The sequence below is a fragment of the Callithrix jacchus genome, chromosome X, assembly GCF_049354715.1.
Source record: "Callithrix jacchus isolate 240 chromosome X, calJac240_pri, whole genome shotgun sequence".
NCBI classification, from domain to species: Eukaryota; Metazoa; Chordata; class Mammalia; order Primates; family Cebidae; genus Callithrix; species Callithrix jacchus.
The window spans coordinates 23,745,282-23,759,711 of record NC_133524.1 but is presented as its reverse complement, the minus strand read 5'-3'; the positions used below and the strand labels follow the sequence as shown (position 1 = coordinate 23,759,711).

Here is a 14,430-nt window from a genome sequence, read left to right as displayed (position 1 = left end):
CCTAGGCCGCTGTAAAATAGCATCTCACTGGAGAGCTTATTTTGTGATATGCATTGTAGAATTTATAGACAATCAATTGTTGCCTTTCCTACTGATGTTTTCTCCATATTTAACTTCCTGGAAAATAAATACTATCGTCATCAGAGGGCCTAGTTCTTGTATGTAATGTGGCTTTGTTATAGTCATACAATTATATAAAGTTGTTAAAAGCTGGTTTTCCTTTCTCCTTTTTCTGTGAGTAATATGAATCTTTCGCAGTTACGAGGAACAAATCTCTAGCTAGAACTTGACTACAGTTTGGGAATATTAAAAGGACGATAAATATAAATGCTATGGTCTAAATGTGCCCCCCCATTAATATATTAAAACTTAATCACCAATGTGATTTAATCACGTTGCCTTTAGGAGGTGATTCAGTTATAAGGGCACAGCTCTCATAAATGGGATTAGTGCCCTTACAAAAGCGGTATGAGGGAGCTACTTCCCTTCCTTTTGCTTTTTTGTCCTTCTACAATGGGGGGACACAGCGTTGATCCCCTCTGGAAGATGCAGTGAGAAGGAGCTATCTTGGAAGTAGAGATCAAGCCCCCACCAGGCACCAAACCTTATCTTGGACTTTTAGCCTCTAGAACTGTGAGAAGTAAATTTCTGTTCTTATAGATTACCCAGTCCCAAATCTTTTGTTATAGCAGCACGAATGGACAAGACAATAAAAAAAGAGCCATGTTTCTTATTGCAGCTTGATGATGTCTGTGTAGTGTTGTCTACATCATTGACTCTCTTGAGTTTCTGTTTTCTCATCTGGCAAATGGGTAAAATGATGCCTAACTCCTGGGCTATTGTGAACAATGTATCAGTTAGAATGACATTGCCCACTCAGGCAACATGAAAATGCACACCCACTAAATAAATAGCAGATAAATAAATGACTAGGTAATTTATCTAGAAAGTTGCATTTATAAAATGTTTTTGGTTTATTGTGTTAATGTTCAACTTGATGGCCAACGTACTTGATTTTCATACTTAAGTGGGCCAGATTCATCGTTAATATATATATGACATCTTACAGTACAGGTTTTAAGGGGTTTGGCCATTAGAATCTGCACTGTAAGATGTCGTATGTAAGATCTAAATGCTTCGTGACTTAACATTCTGATAGAATGTGTGATAGCTCTAACAGTAGAAGCAGGCCCTAATGAATGATCCTGCCTCCATTGCTGCCATTGTAACTGCTTTTCTTGCCCTTACAATGTGTGTACATGTGCTACTGAGTATTAGAGGTAGAAAAGATGAGATAAGAAAGTCAAGCAGACAAAAGGGAAAAAATCTTAGAGTAGGGGTGAGATTTGTGCTGTGAGGTTGTGCAGGGTTAGGATATATGTTAAATTCTCCATCTGTAATTGGAATGTCATGGGGGCTTAGGCATGAGACAGGCAAATAGGTTCATTAGCCTTGAGGCAATAGCTACAATTCCTACTCAGAGAAATATGGACGTATTTTCATTTTGAAAAATTTAGCGCAGTGTAGATGTGGTTGATGTTAACATATATGCACCAATTTATATATTCCTTGGTGTAATTTAAACCACCCACATAGTTTTCCTTTGAAAACACAAACATGTGACCCTCTCAAAATTTTCACCCATGCTCATTGCTTGTGCTTTGGACTCTTGCAGACTCACCTATGAACTAACCTTCCTGAACTCTTGGGCCTTTGAATGCTCTTAAGTTTTAAGACAAGAGCATATAATTTATTAAATACAGTTTATCACTTCTACTTTTGTTATTTAAAAAACCACAGAATTTGAATATGTTGGTTTAGAAAACAGGAAGAAGCCTCCTTTTCTTTCTTTCCTCCTTTCTTTTTTCTCATGGCAAAACATTTTTCTACTATTCTGGGGAGTCCTTTTCCATGATCAAGGTACATTGTGGAGAATGGGAGGCAGCGCCTCTTTTTTAATAATTTTGTGAGTCAGGAATTCAGGCAGGCTTTAGCTGGGTGATTCTTCTCCTTGTGTTATTGATTGAGGTCACTCAGTGATATTTGGCTGGTGGCTAGTTTGGTCTGGAGGGTTCAAGACAACTTCACTCATTCTAGCACCTTGGCAGGTTTGATGGCAAACATGGGCTCCGGTAGGTTACTTTCCTTTTATACTCAGTGCATCTCTAAATGTTCTCTCCATCACAGTAATAAAACTTTCTCCATGGTGTCTCAGGGTACCAAGGACCCAAGTCTCCTAAAGGCTAGGCACAGTGTCACTTCCACTATTTTATCTATTTGTGAAAATAGGCAGAGGCCTGCCCAGATTCAAGCAATGGGGAAATAGGTCCCATCTCTCAATGGGAGGAATATAAAATGATTTTTATCCCTTTTAATTCACCACAGTTGAAGATATCAAAAGTCACTTATAGAAGCTTTGTCTTTCTTAATCTTAAGTGTGCAGTGTAAGTCTCAAAAGAAAGAGCACAGAAATATCTATAATTACAGAAATGAGTTCTATCATGCCTTAGAACACAGAGTCTGAAGTCAACATGCTAGCATTTAAATTCTTGTTTTGCCACATTCTAGCTGCTGACTTTCAGCAAGTTGCATAAACTTTGCATGTCTGAATTTCTTCATTTGGAAAAGGGAATGATGGGACCTACCTCACAGAGTTGAGAGGATTATGTGAAGTAACATATGTAAAGAATTGAAGAGTATACTTGGAACATGATGAATGTTCTGGGAGCAGAGGAGTTCAGCAGCTGGTCTGCGTTTTATTTGTCTCTCATTACTGGGGAAACGTTCATGGGAAAATAAAAAGTCAGGTGACCTGGCCTGATCTCCTTATAAACATGCTAATAAATGATCTCCTGGTGAAGAGACTAATGGTGTTTATGAGAAGAATTCATTTCTATGGACTGATTTTGGCAGGATATCTCTGCTTGAGAGTTGCTTGTGGTAAACACATCTAGGGTCCATGTATTTAAAAAGCATGGCTCCTGGAAAATGTCATGTAAGCTATGTACCCATCTGGCTGTAAATGGAGATGTTTCATAACCTAAAACACTCCCTGCTATATGAAGGGACTGCATAACTGAGTTGGAAAACTCATCTTTGACCACAGGCCTGTGAGTACATCTCTAACGTGGGACGGAAGGGGTTGGGAAGAAAAGCCTGTTTGCTGTGTCTTGAACTTCCTGCTTCACCTAGGCCTTCTGAGTGCTTATATTTTTGAAGTTATTAGTAAAGCATGTCGTTGGGCTGACTCTGGCTCATGTGAGTATAATTTGGTAATCTGATCCTTCCTACTAACTCATGCTCAAAAATACTAATTAAAACAGTTATGAGTGAGCACGGTGGCTCACGCCTGTAATCTCAACACTCTGGGAGGCCAAGGTGGGCAGATCACTTGAGGTCAGGAGTTCAAGACCAGCCTGGCCAACATGGTGAAACCCTGTCTCTACTAAAAACAGAAAAATTAGCCAGGCATGGTGGTGGGTGCCTGTAATCCCAGCTACTTGGGAGGCTGAGGCACTAGAATCACTTGAGCCCAGGAGGTGGAGGTTGCAGTGAGCTGAGATGGCACCACTGCACTCCAGCCTGGGTGACAGAGAGAGACTCCATCTCTAAATAAATAAATAAGTAAATAAAACAGTTATTAAGATAATATAAAATTTTAATCTTTGGTTTTATCCCATGGAAAAATGAGGAAGGAGGAGCAGTCTGAAATATTTTTCTGCCTTTCCTAATTATATTTTCGTTAAATTCCTGGTGGCCTGACAGGATTGTATTTACTTGAGAGCACGGTATATTATTCTTTGATGAGTATCCATAGTATCTCGGACCATATAATTATTATATTTTTGATGTGCATTAGTTAGCTCTTGAGCTAGCTGGCATTTTTCAAATAGTTTCAGGAAGACCAGTTGCGATACTAAATGATTCATTTTCATGGTTTTTTCAATCATATAATTGTCCATTACTTTAAGCCAAAATTCTGAAGTAAGGCTTTGATTTAGAACACGTGTAAGTACAGTTTCCATGTTTTCTATGTTGTTAATTCCAAATGGTTTCTAATCCAAATATATGTTCTTTTAGGTTTTGGAATTTGCATTCACATTTGCATATGGGTATGCCAGAGGTTTAAAACTCTCCACTCTTCAAACAAAGACATACTGATTAAATCCAGCCCAGGAAGAAATCTCTCCAGCTGCTCCAAATATGCACTTTACAGGGTACTTTTACATCCATTTACAAAATAATCATGTGAGGAAGGCAGGGAACCCACCCAAGTCCACTACCCTGTTTCTCTTCCTTCTTGCTGATGACCTTGAATTACTGAATGCTAAGGGCCTCTGCAGAAGATGTATAGATGGCTCTGCTTTCTCTCTGACCTTGCTTCATATCTGAAAGAAGTAATTATGTAAGGAGGAAGCCTAAAATCCTTTCTTCTGCTAGAAGGACACCACTAGAGAAGTGACCAAATTTAGCATGCATGGAATAGAAACAGTGAGAATGCCGCAAGGTAGTACGTGGAAGATATGATTTCACAAACAAAGCAAAGATTCACTGGGGATAAAGGAAAAATTAATATTGTCACAAAGAACCTGAAAACAAAAAAATATTTTGGATATGCTGCACTGCAGCAACACACATAACAAATAATAATAATATCTTACAAAGGTATTTTAGATATTTTCCTCATTTAACCCACCCAGTGACACCAAGAGATGGGCTGGACAAAGAATGTTATTGCATATTTATTAATGAGAAAGCAAGGCTTAGAGAGATTGATAGACCCCAGCTCCTGAGGTAATGAGAGGTGCAACTGGGGTTCTTTGTACCTTTAAACCATCTTTGTCTCTCAAATACAAAAGTCATTACATTAATATGCTGATTGATCAAGTGAATTCAATTGAACCAAATTTTACTGAAGCACAGTACTAAGTACTTTTGGGGCTGAACAATATGGTTGAGATGCTCTTTCTGTCTTTAAAGATCTTATAAGTTTGAAGAGAAAACAAGTGGCATTCATTCAAATAACCTCAGTCAAACACATAATGGTGAAGTAGTATACAAGTGACTTGATTTATCTAGTTTTTGAATAATATAAGTTAGAAACCCTCTGTCATAATGATATCCCTTTGGATGTAGGAAAAATGGAATAATTTACTCTCTATTTGCACTGATGCCAACTTATCACAATAAGAATTATGCTGTTATGTCTGAAAATGAGTGGGACTGTGGCTTAGTTCACTGGTGCACAGAAACTAATTCTAGTCCAGGTTGATGAGTAGCTTCTCATTGAAATCTGGCATAAATATTTAGAGGGGTAGTTGGACTACCTGCTACTAGATATTGTTATCACTGTATGAGGACTGGGTGCTTGAACTAAGTGTGGCTTTGAAATGCAAGTTTGTCCTTATTATGTAAATTGGGCCTCATAGTTCTCAGCTGTTTTCCCTGAGTACACACAAAGCTTCGCTGCAAGGTCCAATGAGCTCTTATAGGCTTCTCCAGCTGTCTTGGCAACATCAATTCCTGTGCAAGCCAATAGAATATGTTCTGGTGTTGCCTGTAATATTAAAAAAATAGAAAAGCAAAAGAAAACTTATCGATGTTAATTAAGATAATGGGACAGGGAATTTCATGTGAAGTAATCTTGGATGCAGTGATGTGATATCTTATTTCACCCAAGTTTAGTTTTATAAAACAGGAACTTACCAATGAGTTTTAAATCTTGATTGTATAATAATGTCTGCATTAGTACCTTATCACTATAGTAACAGTGAAATTGGAAATAAAAACATCTGTAATACATTATTATATGTAATAAGTAGATGGAGTATTAATAAGAAAGAATAGAAGCATGTAAACTCAAATAATGATGACTTAAATGAAATAAACATTTATTTTTCTCTTGTGGCAATCCAGGGCAGATATGCTGGTTTCGCCTGCTCTTCTGATGATTCTGCTTGCCACATTAGTTCTTGGCTTCCATCTGTGAAAGATGGCTACTATAACTTCAATCTTTACAGCCATGTTCTGGGCAGCCAGAAGAAGGAAAGATATATGATGCTGCTTGAATCAGTCCCCTTTAAAGAGTTCCTAGATGCCCCACCTAGAGACTTTGCTTCTGTCTCATTGGCTATCACTATCTATAGTATGCTGAAAATTGTGAGCCTCCTCACTATTTTCCTTCTCCCTCCCTCTGTCTCTTTAACTTGCCCCCTCTTTCTTCCTTCATATATTTCTGTCATCAGTAATTCAAGGTTTCTGTTATAAGGAAGAAGAGTGAATGTGTAGTAGACAACTAATAGACTCTGCTACTGGTAGACTTTTATTTAATAAGTTATTGTTGCTTCTAAACATTAATGAATGTGAAAGCTTACATATGATAAGAGAAAATGATTTCTATTAAGGCTTAGTATTGACTCCATTGGGGCTAAAGACGTGTGATCACCAAATATCTTGGGATTGGAATGACAAGTAGCCTTGTTCTTTTCTGTTTTGTTTTCTCTTGCTTTTTTCCCCCTACCAGTATAGTCACATTTTATTATTACTATACTTCAAGGATTTTTTTTGCAGTCCTATGACCACTGTCTCTCATAAAATGAATTTCTTAGTTTTGTATAGTTCTTTGTTGTTCACAAAATATATTTGCATCTACTGTTTAATTTTTGCCCTTTCAACAACCCTACTATCCTGGAGGTCACAGGACAAGAATTATCTCAATTTTATAGCTGAGGAAACTGAGTCTCACAGTTTTAGTGGTTGGCTCAAGGTCATCCAGGTAGTAAGTAGTGGGCTTGAGATTTGAATCAAGTTATTCTATTTCTGAAACCACTTCTCTCTCCTTTACACCAAGTTACCTTTTCTTTTCAATATGTCTCCCAAGTGGCTTGTCCCAATTGCTTTCCTTGAGCCTGTTTAATTGTAATCATTTGTTAGTGAGCTCCCTCTGCTTCACTGGAGTCTACATTGTTGTCACTTACACTATTTCATGTCCTTTTGTGACCCAAATGAAGACTGTGGTCAGTTAACACTGAACATAGATTTTTGGGGTAGATTTGGAGGATTGGTTATTCCCTCAAGAACTTCGAAGGCTCAGCTATTTATGTATTTTTAGAACTTCATAGTAACAGGACCAAATAAAGGTATGGCATGGCTAAAAATGATACTTGTACAAAATGCCTGAAGTTAAACTTGGTCAGGGAAGTTGTTAGATGAACAGATGACCTGTGTCACCTTCCCTTGTCCACGGAGGGGAACGTGTTTCAAAGGCTTTCACTAGGTTAGTAGATTATGTTTACTTCTCCAGAACAGAAAACTACTGGATTAATATCCTACCAAAAGGTAGAAATAAAATCAATTTTCTCAAGCTTACTTAAAACTAACTTTCAGCTCTCTGACTCTTGTATTTAGAATACTGGCTTTAAATACCACTTCAGAAATCAGGAAAAATCACACGAATTCAGCAGTGTTTTGTATCTGTGCTTATGCTCCTGTCATTCCTGTCATTGGTAATCAGAAGTTGAATGTCACAAGAGGACAAGGACTGAGAGATTATGAAGCACTTTTACTCATTAGGGAAACAAGGAATCAATGAAAAAACATCTTTCCCAAATTTACCTTCAATATGCGTATGGTGTATTCTGCATTCATTTCCTAGAAGTTTCTGGGACATACTTGGATGTTTTCCTGGAATATGAAATGCTGTTTGTGAAGGGTATCTTCCTTCCAGGCATGAAATGGAATATGGCTATAAATGTTATCTGTTTTCTAATGAAATTGTCATAGATCCAGTGTCTTTACTAATACTAGAGATAAGCCAGACATGCCCTTGAGTCACATGGTTCCTTCCAACCTACTTTGTATGGTATAGTAGCTGGAGGGTGGGAGGATGAAGTACTGAGAGGTTTCAAATAAGAGATTTTCATTTAAGTAGTGGCAAGTTATGGTGACAATATTTGATAGAATGAAACTAATACCATTTGGTGGTGTATTTCAGGTATATGGATGCAAATAATGTAATGGTCAGGCATTCTGCTAGATTATACCTTCACATTTGCATCCAAATTACCTCTATGAAGTTAAGCAACTTTCAGGAATGCAGAAATCCATGACTCCAAATGTTGCCCATTCACATAATAGACTATATGAATATCATACCCTAGATTTGTATACTGTACAACTTAACTTTATGTAGACTTGTAGATTTGTATACAAATTTATGTAGATTTGTACACAACTTATGTAGATTTGTATATAACTTATGTAAATTTGTATAGTGTACAACTTAAACAACTTGTAGACTTTCTCATATTCTATAAGTCCCATGAAATGCAAAGTAACTTTGGGGATAGGAAATCCACACATTATTGTAATTCCAATGATTAACTATGTTTTCTGACAAGAAACATTGCAACAAAAATTAGTGTCCAGAAATTTTAATGATTTTAGTTATTTTTCCCCCTGAATTTCTACAATATATAACAAATAGGAATAGAAACAAAAAAAATAAGAAAGGAAATATTACAATGTGAGGTCTTTTTATTTTCTCTCTGTAATTTGTCCACTTTTCCTAATGTTTTTGCATACAAGGATTAAAAATACAAACCATTTCAGTATTAGCTTGAGGGTTGTGTGAGGTGCATTGAAAAGCAGGTAACACCACATTTACACTACTCTTTTGAAATTGATGAGTATTAAAGATGTGGTACATGAAGGCACAAGGAGTTGTTGCCTCCCTACAGCAAAACATTCCTAGCACCCAAATGCATCTTATGGTTTCTCTTCAATGTGTTCATGTATTTTTTTTTTTGTATTTTTAGTAGAGACAGGGTTTCACTATGTTGGCCAGGCTGGTCTTGAATTCCTGACCTCGTGATCCACCCTCCTCAGCCTACCAAAGTGCTGGGATTGCAGGTGTGAGGCAGCACGCCAGGTTGTGTTAATGTATTTTTTATCAGCAATAGTTCTGTGATCTCATTCAGAATACAAATACATTCATTTTTATAACTCCCCGGTACCTAGCACAATGTTTTCCAAGAATAAACACTCAAATTGTTTATATTTTTATTCAAGCAGTAAATGGAAATGTATATATAAATCCACATAACAGAATTCTCTAGGCCATGTCACATTGCCAGAGATTCAGCAGGTTGAATGGTACATTATCCCTCTCTCTCATAGTATGTTTTTCTGGCACCTTGATATGTTACTGATAATATGTTACTTGATTGTGTGAATTCTTTAAAAAAATTATTCCATTTGGAAATTTTATTTGCAATAACATTCTTTCAATTGCTCATCCATCACTTTCACTGAATAAATTATACAAAATCTGAACCAGAAAGGATTTTAATCCATAATGCTCATTATACTATTAATTGTTCTAGAAATGAGGGCCTTGATTATCGTGTTTCATCTCTTAATGGCTCCATTGAGTGATTCTCTTAAAGCAAAAAAGATCCCTTCGTTTATTAGATTACATGCCTTCGAATCAGAAATTCCCTTTGTTTGTCCTATAAATACTGTGAAGAAAAAGTACACGTTGGAAAAGAAGGCACCTCTACAGTTTTGGATTCAGGGAAGGAGGGGAAGGTCCAGTGGAATGAACACACTGCTTATGGTTTGGTAGGTTGTCGGAAACCTGTGTTGATGGAAAGAGTCAAACTCTGTAAAATATTTGAAGAGATTTCTTCTGAGCCAAATATGAGTGACATGGCCCATGACAGCCCTCAGGAGGTCTTGAGAACATGTGCCCTAGGTGGTTTTATACATTTTAAAGAGACATGTGACATCAATCAAATACATTTAAGAAACACTTTGGTTTGGTCTAGAAAGGCAGGACAATTCAAAGTTGGGGGATGGGATTCCAGGCTACAGGTAAATTTACACATTTTTGTGGTTGATGATTGGATGAGTTTGTCTAAAGACCTGAGATGATAGAAGAGAAATGTTCAGGTTAATATAAAAGATTGTGGAGACCAAGGTTCTTTTGAAGTCTTATAGTGGCTGCCTTTAGAGAGAATAGATGACAAATGTTTCCTAGTCAGACCTTTAAAAGGTGCTAGACTCTTAGTTAATCTCCTCAGGACCGAGAGGGCCTGGAAGAAAAAGATCTAGCTATGTTAATAGAGATTCTTTACAAATGTGGATTTTCCTCACAAAAGACAGCTTTGCAGGGATATTTCGAAATATGGCGAAGAGGTGGTGGTGGCTTGCTCCTGTAATCCCAGCACTCTGGGAGGCTGAGGCAGCTGGATCGCCTGAGGTCAGGAGTTTGAGACCAGCCTGGCCAACATGATGAAACCCCATCTCTACTAAAAATTCAAAAAATTAGCCAGGCATGGTGGCGGGTGCCTGCAATCCCAGCTACTCAGGAGGCTGAGGTGGGAGAATCACTTGAACCCTGGTGGCAAAGGTTGCAGTGAGTTGAAACTGTACAATTGCACTGCAGCCTAGGCAACAAGAGTGAAACTCTGTCTCAAAAAAAAAAAAAATCAAAATATGGCAAAGAAACATGTTTTGGGGTAAAATACTTTAACTTCTTCTTTGTCACATAATGTTATGCCAGAGTCTGGAAAGTAAGCCATGATATATAGGTTTAAATAAAAGCCATCTGATGAGAATTTATGGTTTGTAGGGCGTGAGTCCTCAAGCTCCTTAGATAGGAATTTGGGCAAGATAAAGGAAATCAGAGCTTAGTCCTCACCTGCACGTTATCCAGGGACTTTGTTTCCTCTTCTCCCGAGCTCTTTCCCCCTATTTTTCTCAGTGTGAGATAATTGCTCATTGCTGTTTGCCATAAACTCTATGAATCCCTGCCAAGATCACTACAGATGGAGCAGGAAGGCCTCTACCAAAGCAAGTGAGAGAAACTCCCATGAGGGAGGCCAAGGTGTCATTTCCTGTGACTGAAAGGTCAGTATTCCCCTTGTTTACTCTTCCCCAGCAGGCTGCTCTGCAGGTCACCTGGCAAATGCACTTTTCCTCCTTAGATCTGGTCTGAATGTACTCACAAATGGCACTCTAAAAATGGCATGCCACACATAATTGCCTGTGTCAGTTGCCAATCGATTTTGTAAGTGACCAGTCAGTTTCTTTGATTAGGGTGCAGAGTAAATGCTACCAAGGTTATTGGTTGATTTCTCCTTTGTGGTTACATATTGTATCACCATCAGGCCTGAGTTGTCAGACACAAGGACAAGTGCCAGAAGAAGATGCAATACCACATAGCAGGAAAACACAGTATCTAGGTGTTTTGACAAGTGGGCAGAACATCATGATGAAGAATCTGGAAAGAGCGATAGAGTCAAGCAGGGCACATATTTCCAGCTACTTTGCTGAATTGTATATCAGGAATAACCAAAGCCAGTGGAGTAGGAACTAGTAGCATAGTCTCCTGGAGGTTCTGAGACAGTATGATGATCAAAACAGGGTTGAAGGCATATGTTCAGTTATCAGAAATGGAATACTATATGGGAATTGAAACAAGGTGAGTCAAAGGCTTCAGACTTGGTCCCAATATCACAGCTGAGCCTGTGCTGCTATATTTTTTTGCACCTAGGACTAGAGGGAAGGCTTCATGTAGAAATCAGTGGATGTTAGACAAAGGAAGAGGAATGCAACTTTTGGGAATCAGGCTGGACTCAAGAGAGCCTGCCTAATGGAGATCCAAATAGGTGTCCTTAGCCATAGGGAGATGGATAAGCATGTATGTAGTTAGATATTCTCAAATGTGAGCATGCAACAAATCAGGTCTTGTTGAACATGGAACACTGGGCTCTACCTCAAGACTTTCTGATTCAGGAGGCTGAACAAATTGCATTTCTAGTGCATTTCCAAATGATGGCAATGCCCAGGTTCCAGTGCCCATGCATTGTTAGTCACTGATGTAGACTAATGCCATTTCTTCCTTACTGGAAGAGCAGCAAAAGAATCTATCCTGTCTTCTAGTTCAAGAACACAGACTAGACCTAGGTGTTTTTTTTCCCTCCCTCCTGGGAGGGCAATAAAATAATAGTAAAGAAATAAACCCCAAATATGGAAGAGAGTCTCAAATTTTAGAAGGAAGAAATGTATGCCATCCAAGAAAGAGGATGTATGTGTGTTGACAGACAAAACAAAGTGGGAAACAGCAGGCTAGGAAATGTGGCAGGAGTCTGTAAAAAGAAGGGAAGTTGATTTTCCCAGATGATTCTTGGAGAGTTCCAGGCTCAAAGTTAGCAGGAATAATGGAAGTTGTAAAATGGAAATGTACTTTAAAAGGGAGTGGATGGTGGCACGGGGGAGGGGGGAATTATTATACAAAACATTATCTACAGAATGATTGTACCAATTGACTCCCCATAATCCAATATCTCACCTTCACACTGTTCAGTCAGGCAGAGGGTAAGTCATTCAGCTTTTTACTCTTAGACAAAATAGAAAACATATAAAATGGTAAGACACGGTAGCTCACACATGTAATTCCATTGATTTGGGAGGCCAAGGCAGAAGAATTGCTTGAGGTCAGGAGTTCAAGAACAGCGTGGGCAATATAACAAGACTCTGTCACTACAGAAAATTGCAAAAAAGTAGGCTGGATGTGGTGCTTCATGCCTGTAATCCCAGCACTTTGGGAGGCTGAGACAGGCAAATGACCAAGGTCAGGAGTTCAATATCAGCCTGGCCAACATGGTGAAACCTCGTCTCTACAAAACAATAAAAATTATCTGGGCATGATGGTGGGTACCTGTAGTCCCAGCTACTCAGGAGGCTGAGGCAGGAGAATCACTTGAACCCGGGAGGCGGAGGTGGCAGTGAGCCGAGATTGCGCCACGCAATTCAGCCTCAGTGACAGAGCAAGACTCCATCTCAAAAAAAAAAAAAAAAAGAAGGAAAAAGTAAAAGTTAGCTGGGCATGGTGGTATGTATATATAGTCCTGGCTACTTGGGAGGCTAAGGTGAGACGATCACTCAAGCCCAGCAGTTCAAATTGATAGTGAGCTACAATCCCACCACTGCACTCTAGCCTATGTGACTGAGTAGGATCCTGTCTCAAAAATAAAATGAAACAAACAAAAGAAAACCAGATAAACAAACTTTCATTAAATGAAACTGGAAACACTTTCATTTAATGAAAACAAAAAAATGTCCTGGGAAGAAATGGGACTACTGTGGTGTATGCTGGTATCCCTTTTCTCAAATTTGGGGGCCTTTTAAAATGCAATCTCCCAGTTAACAATCCCCATCTATGTACAAAGAATCTTTATCCAGTAAAATGTCTAGCAGGTTAAGATCTACAAGTAGGCCACCAACTGGCTTTAATTATGAAAGCATAACCAAAGACCAGCAGACATGTCACAAAAACAGCAACAGATTAAGAGATAATAGAGATAAGAGACCAATAGACCCTAGAAAAAACAGGTGGTTCTGGAAACAGATTAACACATAAAAAGTCTCTAGTTAGTATCCTGAGAGGGATGAGGTGATACTGACTATAACACAAAAGCAGAAAAATATGGAAAAGAAAATTAAATAATAAGAAAGAGCTCTTGGGCATTAAACATGATCGCCAATGTATAATTTCTTTCTTTATTTTTTTTGAGATGGACTTTCACTCTTATTGCTCAGACTGGAGGGCAATGGCGCAGTCTCAGCTCACTGCAACATCTGCCTCCCAGGTTCAATCAAGCTATTCTCCTGCCTCAGTCTCCCAAGTAACTGGGATTACAGGCATGCACCACCATACCCAGCTATTTTTTTGTATTTAATACAGATAGGGTTTCACCATGTTGGTGACGTTGGTCTCGAACTCCTGACCTCAGGTAATCCACCCACCTTGGCCTCCCGAAGTGCTGGGATTACAGACATGAGCAACTGTGTCCAGCCTTATAATTTTGAATAGAAGTTTTAGAGGATGAAGTCAATGATGACTCTCAGAATAGAGAGAAAAATCTATAGCAAATATGAGAAAAGATAAGCAACACATAGGATGCATGTGGGAGAGCTAACATCTTGCTAATAGCAGTTCTAGAAAGAGAATAAAGGAGAAGAAATAATCAGAGACATATTGGAAATACCTTTCCTAAAGATGAATAAAGAAATGTTCATAATATTGAAGGGATCCAATGAATATGGAGAAATAAATGGAAAAAGACACAAAGCTAGACACATTATACAATTTTAGGACATAGTAGATAAAAGAAGATCTTAAAAGCTTTGAGGGCAGGGGCAGGAATTTACCTGCAAAAAATATAGAAAATCAGATTTCTCTTTTACATTCTGGAAGATAAGAGACAATGGAAAGATGAATAAAGGAAAAATAATTTTGAATTTAGCAAGTTAAACCCTTCCAAGAAGACTAAAATTAATACTACCCCAAATTGGAAGGAGGATAGAGTGAGATAAATTTTATGAAGAGTTGAGAACAGAATTATCAGAAAAAATAAAAATTAA

General features: G+C 38.2%; 1 long non-coding RNA gene across 1 annotated transcript in view; it reads left to right on the top strand.

The window, feature by feature from the left end:
• The window catches only part of LOC144581091 (uncharacterized), a 281,407-nt gene that overhangs the window by 204,145 nt on the left and 62,832 nt on the right, over window positions 1–14,430 (top strand). The gene's annotated exons all lie outside the window — the stretch shown is intronic.